We start from the raw sequence: 17,996 nt of genomic DNA, 5'->3' as shown, positions 1-17,996 counted from the left end.
GCCTTAAGTAGGACAGATATGTCCAGACGTGGATCTCGTGCACACTGTGTTACTGGAACCAGGCTATAACTGACTAATGAGCCCTAGTAAGGGTGAAACCGGACTTCGGTTGCTTGTGTTCTGGTTCAAGAAGGACCTAGCTTGGCAGATTGGGCTGGACTATTCCTATTGGAGCAAGGTTGGTACTGATTTGCTTATGACTGAGTCCAAACTGAGGTGGCATGGTATGCAAAATAACGATGGACTAGGATACACCCCACGTAATTACCAGTGGTTGAGATCAATTCATCCATTCCAGCCATCACTTTTTTTGTATAACTAATGATAGTCTTCTGGGCAGGCTTCCTGATTTATGTCTTTGACTTAATGCTAGATTGAGCAGGGAGAGGATTTGGGAAGGCCCTTGTTGCATAACTAGGCCCTGTTCACATGTAGATAAAGAGCAGGTGCTGCCAGCAAACAACGAGGTGTTTCTGAGAGAAGCTTTGCATCTGTTATTTGGAGGTCTACTTTACCTGAAGGATTTGGCTGTACGGATATTTCAGTCATCCCGAGGAGGGGAGAGTGTATCAAAAGCAGATGTCAGAGTTCTCAGCTATTCTGGTGGGACTTCATTGTTGGCTGTGTCTCCTTAAGGCTGGGGCCTTCTTAGCTTGCTGCCTCTGTGGTGGAGGGAAGGGCCTTGGGACCTTTTCATCCTCAGACTACAATGTGACACCTGCCATTGCTTCCCCTCTCCAGCCAGCGAGGCCTTATCCTAGTCTGCATCTACATTGCCTGATCATTCGTCATCGAGACAGCATCCAACTTCTGATCTACTTAGATTACTTACAACTCACTCTACGTCCTTTCAGCAAGCATGTTCACACCCTGAGGCTTTCATTCCTTTCCCACAATTGGCGCTGAACTGTGGAAATGTGTGTTTTTCAACCAGATCACATTATTCCAAACGACTTAGTAGGAAAGTCATAATTGGGTGCAAAAACATAACCAGTGCTAGGTGCAAATGTTTTTTGAGCGGGTAAGCTTTTGCACCCATTATCCTTTCCCTGGTCCTAAACATATTAAACAACAATGTACATTTTATGAGTTTGACCCACCAGTTTATTTATTTTATTGTTGCATGCCCATTAACTAGTCTCACTGATTCAATGCTTAACATTGTGGTGTGGTGTGACAGTGCCGAGGATATGCTACTCTTTGACTTCTGATGCCCGCCCACAGCCATAAACCAACTACACCAAAAAGCAGTACTGACAGCCCGTTATAGAGTGGGTATTCAGCCCTTTGACTGACTACTCCTGGATCTGTTTTAGTTATTGATTTGTGTTGGTGGTTGCCAGTGGGCATCACCAGCACTTACTTCGCAGGACTGTAACTCTTTGACCTCCCACATTGTCCTGGTGCATGAAGTAGAAAAAAGAAACAGCAAATACAATTATACTTTTCCAGCCTTTGTATTGACAGCGCTTCTAATTTCACATACTATATTAGTAATAAAAGAAGGGTTATAGATTTTTCCTCGTATGATTTGCATGCTGCTCTCTGGCCAAGAGAATGCTTACATGGGTGGACAGTTATTAGAGCCTCTTAGGGGGTACTCGGTATTTAAAAGAAGATGGCAGTAAGGCCCAAGTCACACCAAAGCATTCTGTTCTGCCCACACCATCTGCTCACTTAGCCTCTTGTGACCAATTCTGGGGACTGGTCAGTTTTACAGCATAAAGCTTGTCTGCAGTGAGTAGGGACAGACTCAGTCCCAGACTGGACATTTATTCTATCAGGCTGGGCTACTTTTCCTGATGGGCTACTGCTTTCAGAGGTCCGTTTTTAAAGGGCAGTGGAGTGCTAGAGGAGAAACAGTGGAAAGACAAAAGGAGGAAGTGAAATGAGCAAGAACGAAGGGAGCAGGGCCGGTTTGAAAACATTTTGCCAGGGCTGCTTTTAGTGCTGAACCCGAGCCGGTGTCTTGGAGAGGCAGTAAAATCCAGAAGGTTAAGTCAAAGCAGAAGAGGCTCAGAAAGAGCTGGAAACAAACTCCTAGGAAGACTTTACAGGTCACCAAGTAGTCTCCTGTGTCAGACAACGAACGGTGTGAGCAACCATTTTGAATGAGACATTGCAGCTGTGTGAGATTCTGATGGTTTGCAGACATTATGCTCGTCATGAAGATTGCCAATCAGGCAGTCTCTCACTTTCTCCAGTTTCAAGAGATTTCAGCAGTCCACCCAGAGACTGAATGTTGCTTGAAGACACAAACGACCTAGGGCGTGACATTTAATAGTAAACAACTGGAGGACCGTAAGACTAAGTCGAATTTGCCTTACACAATGTAAACATGTCAGCTGTGCACAGATGTGCTACCACGCACAGAAGAGCATCCGGTTTGACTGTTGGTGGGACAGGCGAGTTACAGGTAGGCCAAGTCGGCGCACCTCGAACCTACTGACTGCATTGCTGCTCCAGAAGATAAATTTTAAAAAAGCACAAAAAAAGACGCGGTCGAGTTTCCGCAGCCCAAAATATCCTCCGCCGGGTCTATTTTTAGACCTGACAGTTGCCTTCCTGCCGCCCACCTCACCTTCGTCCTCCGCCAAGCCCGCTGCTTCCGGGGCGGTAATAAACCATCCAATTGCTGCGTGGGAGGGACGAGGCCTGTCAGGTGTCACTTATCATGCAAGCTGCTAACGGCAGCGCTCAGGCAGGAAGAACAAAGATGAAAATAAAGGAAGACGCGCTATTCCCCTTATTAATCTGCCCTTTGCGACAGCAGTGCCTTATCTGACCGCCCACGTTCATCTGGTCTGCTGACGTCATTCCTTGCTTCATTTGCACGAGCTATTTATGTACCGTTGTGTCTTTTGAGGAACTGGCTGGTAAATGATTCACACCTCGCATCTCGGCTCCGTGTGAAATGTCCTAAAATGTTGCTAGGGGAATATGTGAACCGGGGGAGTCGAAAAAAAACAGGCTTATTAATTTTCAATTGGACATCAGCCTGGCGAACAAAGCTGGTCGTCCTTTCTACAGAACATATTTTGCGCGGTTCGTTTTGGCAACCCATAAGTTTAATGTAGTGTTGCGGTTTACAGCCTCTGGATCGCCAGATAGAGCTGTTCCAGAAAATAATATTGCGCCATATATGGCATATCTGCCTAGGGATGGTTGGCGCTGAAGGTGATCTCTTCGGTTGGGGATGGCACACTCACTACTAACGACCTAAGCAGTCTTCGGTGGTAGTTTCCATGCTTCGGATGGCCGATGAAAGTTTTTGTTCTCATTGTCAGTCAGTCAATAAGTTCTTTATTCAGCATAAAAAGCCATAAAAGTATAATACATGAGTACATAAAATAACGATACACAAGACCGATCTAGCACATAGCTTACATCCTCGTAGCTGTTCTTAGTTCGTCTCTTTTCTAAATAAAGCTACTTGTTCTTTATGTAAAACCAAGTTCCAATGACGTGGAAATAATGTTTTTTTTGGTTCTTTGTCCTTTGGATGCACAGCATCTTTAACATATATAAAATTTTAATCTAAGAAAATAAGAACAATAACTTAAACTCTTAAACCTGAAATTCACATTTTACATCATTATTTAAAATACAACATGCTCATAATATAAAATAAAAATATCATCTCCTTGTCTTCCTACATTATATAGAGAAGCATTATGTAATATAACAATAATTCTCACAGATCTCTATGGTAATATTAATTGTATTTTTGGGGGGTAAGGCCCTACCTAACGCTAAATTCATAATGATTAACATTTACGCTTTCCTTATCCTGCGGACAATTATTAAAATAGTTTAAACCTTCTGAAATACGTTTAATTATACATTGCGTACTCACTTTAGCTTTCCTTACAAAGCACCGAAGGGCCCCCTTAGGGAACCTCAAATTTAATTTACAAATTGGCCTAAGGCACATGCCAAATTAAAAAATCTCATATCTACTAGTTGCTTGCACTCGGTTAATGACATTATATTCCCTGAAAATTGGCTTTGAAAACTTTTTTGTTTCTCTAAAAATCACACACAAGCCAATAAAATATGGTGGGCGCTACATTTTTGTTTGAGGCCCTATGTACATAAACCCAATTCGTCCTTCATTATGGCTCTTGTTTTCAGATCCAAATAACATGGGTTTAATCCAATCCTTAATTTTAGTACTGCATCCCTTAACTTGGGGTTTGCCAGAGATTCTATATAGGGAAAATTCTCCTCATTTCTCCACCCTCGCACCATAAACTGGGTAGATATTTTACCCTCCAAATAACCTAAATCTTTTTCTCTAGCGCTTTTATTTACCACAGCATGCAGCTCTTGTTTAGGGATTTGTTCTCTGTGCCTCTAATTGGCTGTTAAACCTAAGGTAGCACAGATCTTCTCTAGTCGACCTCTCACTTGGGCGTCCCAGTTCAAGTCACTTGTCTTTATTTCCCTTTTACATAATCGCGCAATTTTAGAAATACCCTCTTCAGACAGGCTCATCCAGAATTTCAATGAGGTTTGCATTCCCTAGTAGCTCCACACCGTCATTTGTCATTCCATCCTTAGAGCCTGGATCATAATTGGGGGAAGCTGCTTGAGCAGATGTTTCATATATTTACTTTCTTCCACATCCCAATTGAACTTCCCCGCAAGAGTGAAAACTTCCACCCCTTATTGAAATTGAGGACGCACCATAGCATTAAAGGCGGAAAGTACCGGGCGGAGAGACGGTCCTCCATACTTCAGACTAAACTGCTTTAAACCTCAAACCAATGCTGATACCGTGGCTTTTAATGACTTGATATGTTCTTTACATCTTAATTCCAAGTCAAACTATATACCTAAGTATTTGTATTTTTCAACCATTTCTACTTTGTCATTTCCCAGAAACCAAGAAAATGTCTTCTTCCCTTTTCCCAATGCCATTATTTTTGTTTTGTCCAGATTGACAGTAGGCTTTTTACTTTGACAATAATTATAAAATGCGTCTAATTTTCTTTGCAATCCCAGCGCCATCATATCAATTGTTACCAAGTCATCTGCCTATAATAAACAAGAAATGTGGGACCCACCCAATTTTGGGCAAAAACTGCTGGCCTCCTTTAACATGTTTGGCAGGTCGGACAAAAATATAGCAAACAGTTGGGGGGCCAGGACACAACCTTGTCGAAACCCCTTCTTTATAGGTATTTTCTTTGATAATGACCCATCAGTATCTAAAATCACTTGGACCTAATTTTGCATATGTAGACCCTGGAGGAGGAAAAGTAGTTCAGAGTCGACCCCGAGATGCCTCAGCATTTCCCGCAACAAATTGTGATGAACCAAATCAAAGGCGGCTCGAAAATCCACAAAGCAACAAAATAGATGACCTCAATCTTCTATTGATTTTTTTTTTACCAGTGCTCAAAGACTAAAGCAGTGATCTATTTTAGTGTGGCCTTCTTTAAAGCCACCGTGCTCTACTGGAATCAAATGAGTTAACTCTAACCAGGACTTCATTTGGCCTAACTATAGTTTTGCAAAAGATTTTTAACTCACATCCAATAGGATAATTAAACGGTAATTATTTGTGTGTTTTTTTCTCATTTGGAATGAAAGGCCTTGCTGTTATCAGGGCATCAACTGTGATAATGCATAGAGAGTTGTTTTTGGAAAAGGAAGAATGGCCTTATCAAAGTGCAGAAAAGTTAGCCGTCACTACCAAGGCAGGAATCCACCACTTCTCCAGTCACTGGCTGGGAGACTCATCGTTACTCAAGGGTGTAGAGAAAGACGGGGGACTGGAGAAGTGGGATATTGGAAAGAAAAGAAAGCCTCCACCACAAGCACTGTGCCTTTGTCTGAGGCGGACTCAAGGCCTCTCACTCTTTACACCAACTCCTGCTTCAGTTACTGACAGCTAGTGATAGGAAGGTTAAGCATGGCTTCGGTCAGGGCATCTAAGAAGATCGAAATGTGAAGAAGACAGACTGCGAAACAAGATATCCAATGGCATACATTTAATATTAGCACAATGGACCAGATAGCAAATAGATGTGGCCCAATGTAAATACATGGGGCCATACATATGGTAAACTACATGCTACTAACGAGATTAGGTTTTAATCGAACCTCTAAAGGAGGTCTGTGGCATCACAAAATGTGAAGTCTCAGGCTGAATCCTACATTGTTATTTGACATTTGGATAGTGCCAACTGCCATTGTTATTACATCACAAAGCATTTTATATCAGGGTGCATTTTCTTGCGTATCTGAAAAGGCCACTAATGAAATGGAGGAACCATAATACATTCCACTTCCAACCCCCACTACCATTGACTGGTGGGTCTGGTGCTCATCATTAACTGTGCCCCTCCTAAAATATACATTGTGTTTTTGTTGTATTGAGAAAGAAAATTGAACTTTGCCTGCATTTCATTGAAAAATGTCCCTCTCTTTAAAACTTTGAAAAGTTAGCACTGATTCATCCATGCCTAGACCTAGCAGGAGAAAGGCAATAAAAGGTATGTCAACAGAGCATTCTGACCTCAGTCAGCTATGTGGACATTGTGACTTTAGAGCAAAAATGACCTGTCATGTTGCTCTTGCTGTCTGGTATAACTGCTAGTAATAGAAAGATACACCTACAATATCAAAGAGCTCCTATACATGAGGTAATATGCTGAGATATAATCCAGAAATTTCTGGGTATGCAGTTGAACGATTTTATAGATGCATGAAATGTCCTTTGTTGTCCATTGATTGGGTTGGTGTGTTTTCTGCTTTAGAAGATCCTGGAACATCGTCAGGAACTTCAGAGGAAGACTGAGATACACAGCTTGATGATAGCCCAACAACGATAATCTTATTTCTAGAAAGAGGACCAGTGATATTGTTGGCCACCAATAGTATTTGCATGTTTTAGCTGTTGTTTTACCTTATTGATTATTGACATTAATTGGTCAAAGTGGTGGTCAAGTAACCACATGAAGCAGAGGGGCCTACAAAAGAGACAACAGCAATGACATGGGAGTGTATATACACCATTGTTGTTGTCAGAAGGGCCAGACTTCTGATTTTCAACAGTTCAGAAGAAGGCAGTTTGGACACTTCCAGTACGGGATTGGATGACAGCTAGCCATTCTGTTATTTTGGTCATGCATTAGATAATGCGGGGTAGCTTCATGTTACCTTCTGGTTTTAACAGCCTTAAGATATAGACATTTCAGTTTATATATTTGTTCATAATAATTAATGAAGTTAGACAAGGGTTTGTTGGAAATATGAAAGACAGACTATCGTAGGTCACAATATCATGAACAGAATGTCACGGGGCAAAATATCGAACAGCAAGTTTGTGCAGATTTTCTCTACCTAACTTTTCATATATTTACCTTGGTGAGATGTATATCTTCAAGGTATGTGGTGTAGAGTTAAGAAGAGTAAATCCGTATCCCCTCTGTGCACTTGCCTCTTAAATACTTTGTCACTTGTTAATCTGGTCACAATATTTTGACCCTTCAATACTCTGCCTTCGATATTCCCTACTAAGATCGGGGGGATGGTGATGATGTTCCATGATTTGAAGTCTAATAGCTAATCTTGTTCCATCAAACCTAATAACAGTGGCTCAAATTAATGTCAAGCAACTCTCATAAGTCACATTACAGGTTTTGGAGAGTGCAATTGTGGCTTTTGTGTCAAAAACCACCAACGAGTCAATCTGAATTGAGGATTCTGGCTCCACAAGACTAAAGAGAGCATGATTTTATCTATGATGGCTATTGGTATAGATTGATCAAACAGCCTTACTGGATAATTCTTCATCAGTAGGGAGCTAATTACTTTTATTGATATATTGACCCATAAGGGAAATACCTTCAGTTTGTAGGGTCAAATTATGACAAAGAACCCTTATCTTCTTTGTATCTATTACTGCCAAATAGTGAGTATAGCTCCCCCAGACTTTCTGTGGTCGATAAGGCAATCAATGACCTATTGTTGATATTTTTCCATCGGAGGCAGTAGCCGGTGGTAAAACTAGTATGGAATAATTTGGACGTAGAATGTTTCCCATTGAGGAAAAATGTATTGATAACATTGGTACAACTCTGGTTCCACTGCTTAGATTCAGGCTAAAGACAAGTAGCTCCCAAATAAGCTTGTTTCTGCCAACACTCATTTGTACCCATGATTCACAGAATGAACCAGGGAAGTGATCATGCTCGTAATTTTGGCAGTATGAGACATACTAGAAATGGGTGTGAAATTGAACAGTTTTCTTATGATTGCATGGTTTTTGGATCAAGGGATAACTAGTGAGTCCATAGGCGATGATTGGCCACTGCCTTACCCCATAGAAGCCCTTTGTATATTACAGTTGATCATGGATATTGGATGAATTCATGATTTGGGAATATTGTTTCATAAAAGTAGGGGTGTTGAGGAGAATGCGCAGGACGGTATGGGCTTCGCCCGATCAATGTACTTTTGCAGAAAATGTAGGTATCGAAATAGGACTCTAAGGGCCATATGTACGAACACATTTTCCCATAGACACAGAATGGGAAAAACTGCTTGCTACATCTGGCCCTAAATATCTTCCTTCTTTGGCTTAAATTATGAGTTAATATTTCTGCTCTCTTTTATGCAGTTTTCTGTAAAAAGGTGGGATGGTGTGTTATACTGAAGCTCGGATATCAACAGTATATTAAGCATGTTGTCACCATTTTTACTACATTGAGCTGTGCCACTGGACTGCTATTTGCTTTATTAACAACAGAAAAAAAGCATATGTGTTTTTATAGTCTTTATCAAACATCTACCATGGAACATTGATCAAATCGGGCCAGGCTAACCCATGTGTCAGACCTTTTAAAATTACTGTAATTTGAAATATTAATCTTTTGTAATGTCTTTTATTTTATAGATATGTAATGGCACTAAAATGTCCAGTATTTAATACTAGAAAATCAATCATAGGGGAGCTCGCTGTAGGTGGTAGAGTGGGATAAATGAAAATATCACACAAGCTGCTGAAAGTCACTGTCACTGAAAATAGCCTGTGCAAAATTCTTTAGGTGTCTTCCAGGGCTAGTTCAATTGAGACCATCGGCATGACTTTGAACAATCCAGCAAGTCACAGAAATTTGATTTCTAGAGTCGAGCCTGTGAGTGCATGTGCTAGCGCATGCGTCTCGCTTGTGAGACTCTACTATGTTCAGTACAGGGCCCACCTGTCGCTCACCATTTGTTGGTTTGCGTGACACTCTTCTTTACAGCCTCGTAATTCGTCAAGGTGCACCTGGCATCACTTCTGTTTCTCTGTGTGGAAAAGGGATCATGCACTAACTGATGCAACTTAATTAGTGCTCCCGACTTGATCCAGGTACTGTTTGTTGTTTTTAACTTCGAGTGCCCCGCAAACAGAAGGCTGTGACTGGCAAAAATGTTCTCAGCAGGCACAAAATTGCAAAGTTAAATTTTTTCCCTCATCCTACTCTCAGTTGATGGGGAGGCCTTTTTGGGATTTAATTTTTAAAGCTAACCTATTATTTTGCAAAGTCGTCTTTTCTCAGTTTCTTCTCATTTTGTCTTTTGTTTTTGCTCGTGGGCGCTGTTGTCAAAAGATGACAATTAACTTGTTCGAAATATGTGAGACCTATTGCATTGCAAATGCTTGTTTTTAAGTGATGGCAGAGATTCCGACACATTGCTAGGTCGGTTTTTTGGTTAACAATGTCAATATTAAGAGTCTTGTCTCGTTTGTGACCGTATTTGTTTGAGGGGAAGTAGTCAGGTCTGTGACAGTTTAAGGAGAATTATCAGTCCAGTGCACAGGTATTTATTTTGAATTTCGTTGTTTTTTAGTAGAACAAACTGAGGGTCCGGTCTATAAATGTTCTCTATGTTGCAGCCTCCTTTGAAAGGTCCTAAAATGTAAATGTTCCCAGTGTGCTGGTAGCTGATCGCAGATCTTACTGCTTTTACTTAATGACTGCTGCTGCACACAGCGAGAAAGAAGGCCTCTCGCTCATTCTCTCCAAACAGGGAATGGTATTTGGAACTGGGGAAACAGAAAACATAATATGACAAGGGCCACTGAAATTATGCGGTAGCGGAGGACCAAATTAGGCAGCAGGGTTGACTAAACTATACGGCGAGAAAAGGCAAATTATGTGGTGTTGGGCGGCACATTTAATTCAATAGAATTACTTCATTATTTTGTCGATTTATTCACTGTAACACTGTATTGACAAATATTTCACCCCCTTAGTATCAGTTAGTCAACCAAATACAGCAATAAACTGAAGGATCACTTCTGCAAAGGGCCTACCATGGGGCGGGACCACATGTTGCGAGCTTTCTAGAAACCTTTGATCCATTTGAGCTGGAAACATTATTTTGAATCTGTAGATTAAGCAGGAGATAGTGGGCTATGTGGCAAATGTGGCAAACCCATAACTATGAGGAAAGCACTGCAACTTTAGAATCACATAATGCCAGATGCTCTGAATGTACACACAGAAAGGAGAGGTTAAAAAAAAAAATCGATGCCCAGCAGAACACATCTTATTTGATTTGGAGTCTCATTACTGAAGATTATTATCCATAATTGACTCCCTGTTCTCTTGTGAAGGTCCCTGAACTCTTATGCTTTTGGGCCATATTTGCACCCTAGAAATCTGCCTAATTATTTTTTTAATGCCATTATCCTTCTTTTATGCATTATCTTCTGATTCATGTGTGCTTTCAGGATTGTTTTTAACTGATCAAATAAAGCTATGATGATATTGCTACTAAACACATAAATTAGAGAATAGACTAGACTCATACCTCTTGTGAACGATCATGAATCGTTTCTCAGGGCTTATGCTCGCTGTCCAGCACTCTGTTGTTTTGTAGCTAGGTTTGTGCCGAGGACTACCACATATGTATATATGTTAAGTATGTAAAACACTCAGTGGGCTTGAAGCAAAGGTCTATTTTCCAGACTGTACAGGCTTTCTGTCATACAGCCATGAAGGTGGCTCAGAAGGAATGCTTTTGAATTGTTTCCTGCATGAATAAAATGCCTGGCTACTAAAGGTGGGTGAGCCGCTGAAAGCTTAAGCCAGGCCTGAGCCAGAGGTCTGGCTTTGGCTCAGCTAGAGGTCGACTTGGAACCTCCAGCCTAAAACGAGCCAAGCTTTTCAGGAGTCAAGGTAATCTAGCACTAAAGCTGTCAACCAAGCAACATGGGGAAACAGGTATGAATCTGGTTTTGCTTTAGCATCCTGTCAATGCTTGCAAATCACTCAGTGCCCAAAATCTGTAGTCTGTGTCTTTTGTGAAGCCTCTCATGTTCAGAGGCTAGGTTCACATTATGTGAAACTATCAATAATTTGAAAGACACCTTGTCATATTCTAACATGATGCCTTTTGCACGATTTGCAGGCCAAATATTTTCAGGGTTTGGGTCGTGAACAGACTCTTTAATCCAGAGTTGACCATTGGCTCGGCTGCTGCCATTTTGCACACCGATTAGAATACTGTTTTCCGTCATTGGCGAGTTCCAACATTGAGCAGGATGTATTTGCGCAAAACACAGATCATGTTATGTTCGAGGAGAGGCCGGTGTAATGGGCAGGTCTCAAACGAAAAGCTAATGCACGTTTTACCTTATTCTTAGCTGATTCTCCAAGCCAGGTAGCTCACATGGGCGGCCATTTCTCTTGCCTTAGAATGGTAAATTGCAGAGTACCTACCACAGGGCTTTTCCATATCCCCACCCCTTTTTAAATATACCTGTGTTATTGCATTTTTTCACAATCTTACAAAAAATGAGTACAATAGCACAAAAGTCTATAACATAACCTCACCTTGTATCTGGTGGGACTCCAAAGATTGCTGCATTTCATTGGATTTTGTTGTGAAGAGTGGTGATTCCACTGAGGGCCGGTGCTCCACTCCAATTAGTTTGGTCAGAATCATGGAGGGTCGTTGCCTTTTCGGTCCCCACCATAAAAAAAACTGTTGTATGGCACGACCAAGCTTTGTCTGTGAATAAACGAATCAAGGAAATTGCCATGACAAATAATTTACAAATGCAGTTGGTACGAAACATAATCCCCACTTCTGACAACCCACTTGATCCAAGCAGCTGTCCCTAGCAGGATGGATTATTGTAAATTGTTTTTTTCGCTTGTGTTGCCACAGTTACTGCCCGTTTACCGTGGGTGCAGAATCATACAGGAAGGGTGAGCTGCAGACTGTAGGAATGGGATCATGTCTCACGTGACTGCAGACTGTAGGCATGGGATCATGCTCACGTGACACAGCCTGCCTTCATTGGCTGCCGGTGGCAGCCAGGGGGAAATTTAAGATTCCCATGCTGGAACACAACGTCATTCATGATGAAAGGGCGATGATGTCTGTGGCCTACAAAGAAGGCAAGCAAGCTGGGCTCAAGAGTGACACCGTTCCTGGTGGCATCTTGATGGAAAGAAAGTGGAGGGGGACGGTGGTCGTAAAACACAGTAGAAATCATTGCCAGTAGCTTTGTGACAAACCAAAGATCACACACACAATATTCCGATGTGCCCTGAAGACACACCATTCAGGCAATCTATTTTAAAGGCGGCATAGAAATCGACACACACGCCATCTCGATGTGGGAGATGTGATGGGAGTCCTCTCATTGAAGGTGAAGCGTGACTCGTTAATTCTGACTGTGATTGATGGTGTATGTAGAACGACCAGAACATAGGACAGGCTGAAAAAGGCACCACCGAGTCTCTGGAGCCATGCCAGGTTTGTTTTCTTTGTTATAATGCCATATGAGAGACTGATTTTAAGGTCGTGACAACAGACCACTTTTATTTGGTCTAACCTGTACACAGGTTGTAGCTGTCTGTTGTCAGAAACCTATTATGAAAATACTCATATTTAGAATGACTTTTGGTCAGCCCATTCTTTCATTTTGGTTGTGTTTCTCATCAGACTAATTTCCTTTCGTCTTATTCGAGACTTTAGATCCTCTTCTTGTGTTTGTCCTTCCCCCCTCTTACCATTATTTCAGTTAGATGACTTGTATCTTTCCACAGCTGATATCAGGGAATTATTATTTATTTGATAACTCTATAGTAGTGCATATGTTTTCTTGCTCTCTCCACCATGTGCTGCTTTCCTTTTGACACCCCTACCCATCACACTCATGCTGTTGCTCTTCATCTCGTCCACTTCATCTGTAAAAGCACAGCAACAGTTGTATTTTGTGAAGGTTTGACTAAAAAGCAGATTTTATCAGGCTGGTTTTCCTTTATCGCCTGTGTTCCACATGTTGCATGAAAACCTCTGCTTTGCCACACAAAGGCAGTATTTATGGTTCTGGAAGAGGGGAGAGCTGCTCCAATCACTCATCTGGCATTCAAGTTAGAAGATGCACTTAGCTTGACTAAAAGCAGATGTACCTTCTCCTAGAGGCCATAAATCGACTCTCTGCAGTTCTGCAGAGTACCAACTGGCCAGAGCATTTGTTTTAGGTCCAAGGCTTTGGACAAGTAAACTGGGCCTTGACAAGTGTTTTCCTTTAATATCTGACACTTTTTATATAATGCCTCTGGCAACGTTTATGTTCTTGTAAGTACCTGCAACTAGTTCCCAATGTTATTTTTAAGCCAGATCACATGCAAATACATTTTAATTTCTGTTCAGAGATTTCTACTTCCCACTAAAAGTATTTTAAAAATAAACCATGCTGTTTATGAAGATTGAAAAATTGATAGATACCTTAAGACAAATGTTTGCTTTTGCTCTAGTGTTTTGATTTTTTTCTTATATGTTATTTTAAATAATGCTTTGCAAGCAGACATTGGCAGAGCCAATAGCTTGGCACTTGCTTTATAAAAACATAACTTTGCCAATGCTTTTTTTTCTTGTTGCTAAAATCTCTTAAAGGATATTAGGAGAAAATGGCATAGTGTGTATTGCACATTTTATGTAAAATAATAATTAAACAAGACAAAAAGGGCAACGATTTCAGATCCTGCCTGCAGCATCCACCCACTTTGGTAATACCCATCTATCACCAGGTGAGGCCAACGTGTTAAATATAAGTCATACTGAGGACGAAGTTGTTCAGCAGTGATGTACTTTAGGAAAAGAACAGTTATCAAGTAATTATGTATAGGCCAACAGTTACACCCACTTAGAAAACTCTGTTTTACTGCTTGCTGCCTTGCCAACAGATATGGTGTATGTCAAAGTTCAGGTATCACCTTCACCAATCTCATAAAAGTGTGCACCGCAAGTACACGTTTACATGGTATAAGTCAGGTAATGGTGGAACACTTTCTGTGAGGAATCTTGTTCAACTGTGGATTCTTCTGCAGAAGTCATTTTTCAACAGACACTTTTCCATTTCGAAAATGGGCAACATTGAACTGCTTCACATTAGCCTTAGGGCCTGATTTAGGTTTTGGTGGATGAGTACTCTGTCACAAACATGATGGATATCCCACCTGCTTTATTCGAAAGTGCACTGAAATCGAATTCACCTGTAATAAAGTGGACGAGATATCTGTAATGTTGACTGAGTACCCTTCTGTCAAACTGTAAATCAGGGCCCTCGTCCCTAATTGTAAGAAATTCACAATTATAAATGCAAATTTACATTCCCATTAATTCACACTTGCTATGTACACATTCCGGTCCGTAACCCCTGTGTGTGCTTGAACCTTATGCAGAGTACACCTTCTGTAATCCTCAAAAGCATGAGGCCTTCTAGGGCCTCCTTTTGTGTACTCCAGAATCACCTTATTGGGGTACCCTGCATGAGTTTTCATGTGGCATAAAACCCTCCAGGTATAACTTTTATTTATCTGGCATGAAGTGTATATAGCATCCTTTGCTGCTCTTTTTTGGTAAAGCCATCCTTAGGCTGGAGCTGGCAAAATTAATTGTCAGCACATTCCCTTCAGTGCTCATTCCAAGCCAAACCATGCAAAGGTCCTGCCTTTATACAAAGGCTCTGCTCACATCCTGCCTTAGCCTCTACGTACTTCACAGAATCGCCTTTCTGTTCCGCATGGGTGACTGCTGTTCAGCTAGAAGTCAGACGAAGGAGTCAAGAATCACTGGGCATGTTTTGAGCCGACAATTCCCGACTGGGTTCTCAGATGCTTGAGAAATATCTGACCTGTTTGGTAGAAGGTCAGTTATACTTCACAACCATGGTGTATAGCAAAACTTTCGTTGGGTGCTGGCGTAAAGGGACAATTTTAAGAGAAGCAAGGGTCTAGGAACGTTCAAGGGGGCAGGCGAGAGGAACAGTTTTACGAAGTGGGGTTTTTTGATGGTACTTTAAGAATATCCACTGTAAAAGAGGGCCATGGTGGCTTCCTAGCAATCTTCATTTTTCTGAAGGGATGTGCAGAATGTGTGGTTCTGACCACCATCTCTAGTGTCGGCGATACTTTAACTGCCGCTACGACATACGGGTGTGGCAAGGTAGTTGTATTGCAGGAGATACCTCATTACCACAAAAAATGTGTCCATCCTTGAACCTCATTACTACGATGTGACCATCCTTGTACCTCATTACCACGATAAATGTGACAATCCTGTACTGTACAACTCAGGGAGGTTTTACTTCCGGTGCTTCTTGGAATGCATCCTTCAGCGTCACTCAGCGTTAGAAAATGCCCGCGTCTCATACACACTTACCTGTGACTTACTTTCTGTTGTATTTCTTGGGATTGTGACGCATTTGAATTGTTTTTAGGCCTTTTATTTTCGCACTTCCACAGCCGCACTACCATGAACGGCTGCTTCTGTCGTTCACCACCGTTAACAACAGGTTTGCAGCCGTGCGCCTCCGGCCTCTTCTGGCCGCTTCCTCTCAGGCTTTTCAGTGATTACCTGCGCATGCGTCTGGCGAGAGACTAGGGTGAGGTGTGACTTCCTGGCTTGGTGCCCACGTTATCTCCCTTACCAAAGTCCAGCCTGGTTTGCCACAGCGCGTGTAGGGTCTTTCCTCTGATCCGTGCTCTACTGTGGTGGCACCGTGCCAGCCACGCCTGGCGGACATCGCATGACAAGGTCACAGTCGTGCGGCTTAGAGAGAGGAAGTGTCTACACCGTGGAGGAAATAATGGATCGAGGAAAGGAAAGACAAAAGACTAAGATACACAGAAAAAGAGAGAGCAAAAGATAGAAAGTAAGAGGAAGACAGAAAAGGACAGACAGAGGCGGAGAGGGAAAGAGAAGCGAGAGCAGGAGATGAAAACATAGACATAAAGAGAGAGGACAAACCTGATAGGAAGAAGAGCGCGAGAATAAAGGGTGAGTCAAAGGGACAGAGAGTGAGAGAAAAAGAAATGAAATTGAAAAAGAGGGCGTGAGGGAAAGAGACGCAGACAGAAGTAGAGACTGAGCTAACGATAGGAAGTGATAGAACGTGCGAGTGAGAGCATGAAGATTGCTAATTAAATTATAATGTTAAAATCGGAGACTGTCAGGATGGATGAGTTTGCCAAATGTGAGGCAGAGCTACTTCTAATTATGGAAATTCCTATGAAATATGAGTAGACATCGTGTGCCTGCTTCATAAACACTTACCCTCAAATTATGTTTTTTAGTGGAGCACAGATCGGTGGAATTCCACATTATGGTAAACTTCTGATTGAGCAAGACAACGCGTCGAAAGAACTTAAACATGCCTGTGTGATCTGAGAAAAACAATCTTTATTTTGCCTTTCTTTGTAGGGTGAATATGTAGTCTCCGGCCCGCCTCATTCTGCATTGTTTCACGGACTTTGAACTTCTGGATCATGCATCTGGGGAGACGAGCAGCATTCCACTCCTCCCCCTCAACTTGCCTCCTACAGCAGAAGAAGCATTCAAGCCCGATCAAGCTTCTTCTTAAGAGGTAAATACCGCTGCTGGTGGGAAATGGCTCATGCTTTTTGAATGTTCAACTCAGCCTTGAAGATTTGGGAATCTAAAGTCCTAATCCAGTGGTTCCCAACCTTTTGACTTCTGTGGACCCCCACTTTAACAATACTGGAACCCGGGGACCCCCACTGAATCATTATTGGAGTCATTACTCAAAGCTGGGGACCTCGTCTGTTAAAATTATTACATTTTCTAAGCAGTCGGACACCCCCTGAGGAGGCTTCGGGGAGCATCAGGGGTCCACGAACCACAGGTTGGGAACCACTGCCCTAACCATTAAACACATAGTAAAGACTGCACACCTGGTCTGCGAAATTGTTAATATACTAACAACCATTCTGGATAATTTAAATACACTAGTAGAGGCCCTCTTTAGCAAGAAATTGTACTTAAGAAAGGTTAAGAAAACATTTTTATTTTTAATGCACATCACTGGAAAATATGAATCGGATTTGTGAAAATAAATAGTACTATTGACTTTGAATTATTGTAGCCTAAAGACGTACTTTACTTTAAAAGCTACAAGGATGACTGAAAAAATAAAAAAAGGGTAAAATATGAAGAAAAAAACCTTGGTAAAGTAAAGTGCTGGCCAACAAGCCCTTGCACTGCAGTGCTCTTCTGTTTGGGCTGATGTGCACATGTTATGACCCCGGATGCGGTCACTTGCTGTGCAAGAGAGACAATTGCCGAAGTGGACTCACCCATTGTCTCATGCTGTATTTTTTAGTGGGAGGGAACAAATTGTTAATGGCAGCTGAACAGACCAATTGATAGGGCGCTGAATCTCTATATATGTATGCATTTTTTTTTTATTATATGTGGTTGTCAAGACAACTGAAGCGGTCTCTAAGCCAGGCATACACAAACAATGATTACTAACAGGTGTTACAGTTCTTAAAACGAGCAACATCAATGGCCAGACATATTTTACAATATCAACCACATTTTTAAAGCACACGTGTTGTTAAGCAGTCCTTGCAGGTTGCAAGCGGCGCAAAATGGGAAGCAGTTGATACCCTGGCTACTTCTAAATGACGATGTTTTAATAAAATTAGCTTCAGATCCTGCTCCTTCTGCGT

At 41.7% G+C, this 17,996-nt stretch overlaps 1 protein-coding gene and 1 long non-coding RNA gene across 5 annotated transcripts in view; one reads left to right on the top strand and one right to left on the bottom strand.

The window, feature by feature from the left end:
• LOC138296203 (uncharacterized) overlaps nt 1-16,159 on the bottom strand; it is a 48,705-nt gene extending 32,546 nt beyond the window's left edge. For both annotated transcript variants that reach the window (XR_011203787.1, XR_011203788.1), the window contains exons 1-2: nt 15,685-16,159; nt 11,841-12,018 (exon numbers count right to left, since the gene is read on the bottom strand). This is a non-coding gene — a long non-coding RNA (uncharacterized lncRNA). The remainder of the gene's footprint in view (nt 1-11,840; nt 12,019-15,684) is intronic.
• The window catches only part of HIVEP2 (HIVEP zinc finger 2), a 420,117-nt gene that overhangs the window by 320,821 nt on the left and 81,300 nt on the right, over nt 1-17,996 (top strand). For 2 of the 3 annotated variants that reach the window (XM_069235113.1, XM_069235111.1), the window contains one exon: nt 16,726-16,888. The gene's annotated coding sequence lies outside the window, so the exon portion shown is untranslated. Of the gene's footprint in view, nt 1-16,158; nt 16,303-16,725; nt 16,889-17,996 lie in introns of those variants that run through there. The other variant, XM_069235114.1, reaches the window with a different exon arrangement.

The sequence above is a fragment of the Pleurodeles waltl genome, chromosome 5 (assembly GCF_031143425.1).
Source record: "Pleurodeles waltl isolate 20211129_DDA chromosome 5, aPleWal1.hap1.20221129, whole genome shotgun sequence".
Classification (NCBI taxonomy): domain Eukaryota; kingdom Metazoa; phylum Chordata; class Amphibia; order Caudata; family Salamandridae; genus Pleurodeles; species Pleurodeles waltl.
Note: the sequence above shows the minus strand (reverse complement) of the source record. Positions and strands in the feature narration are given on the sequence as shown.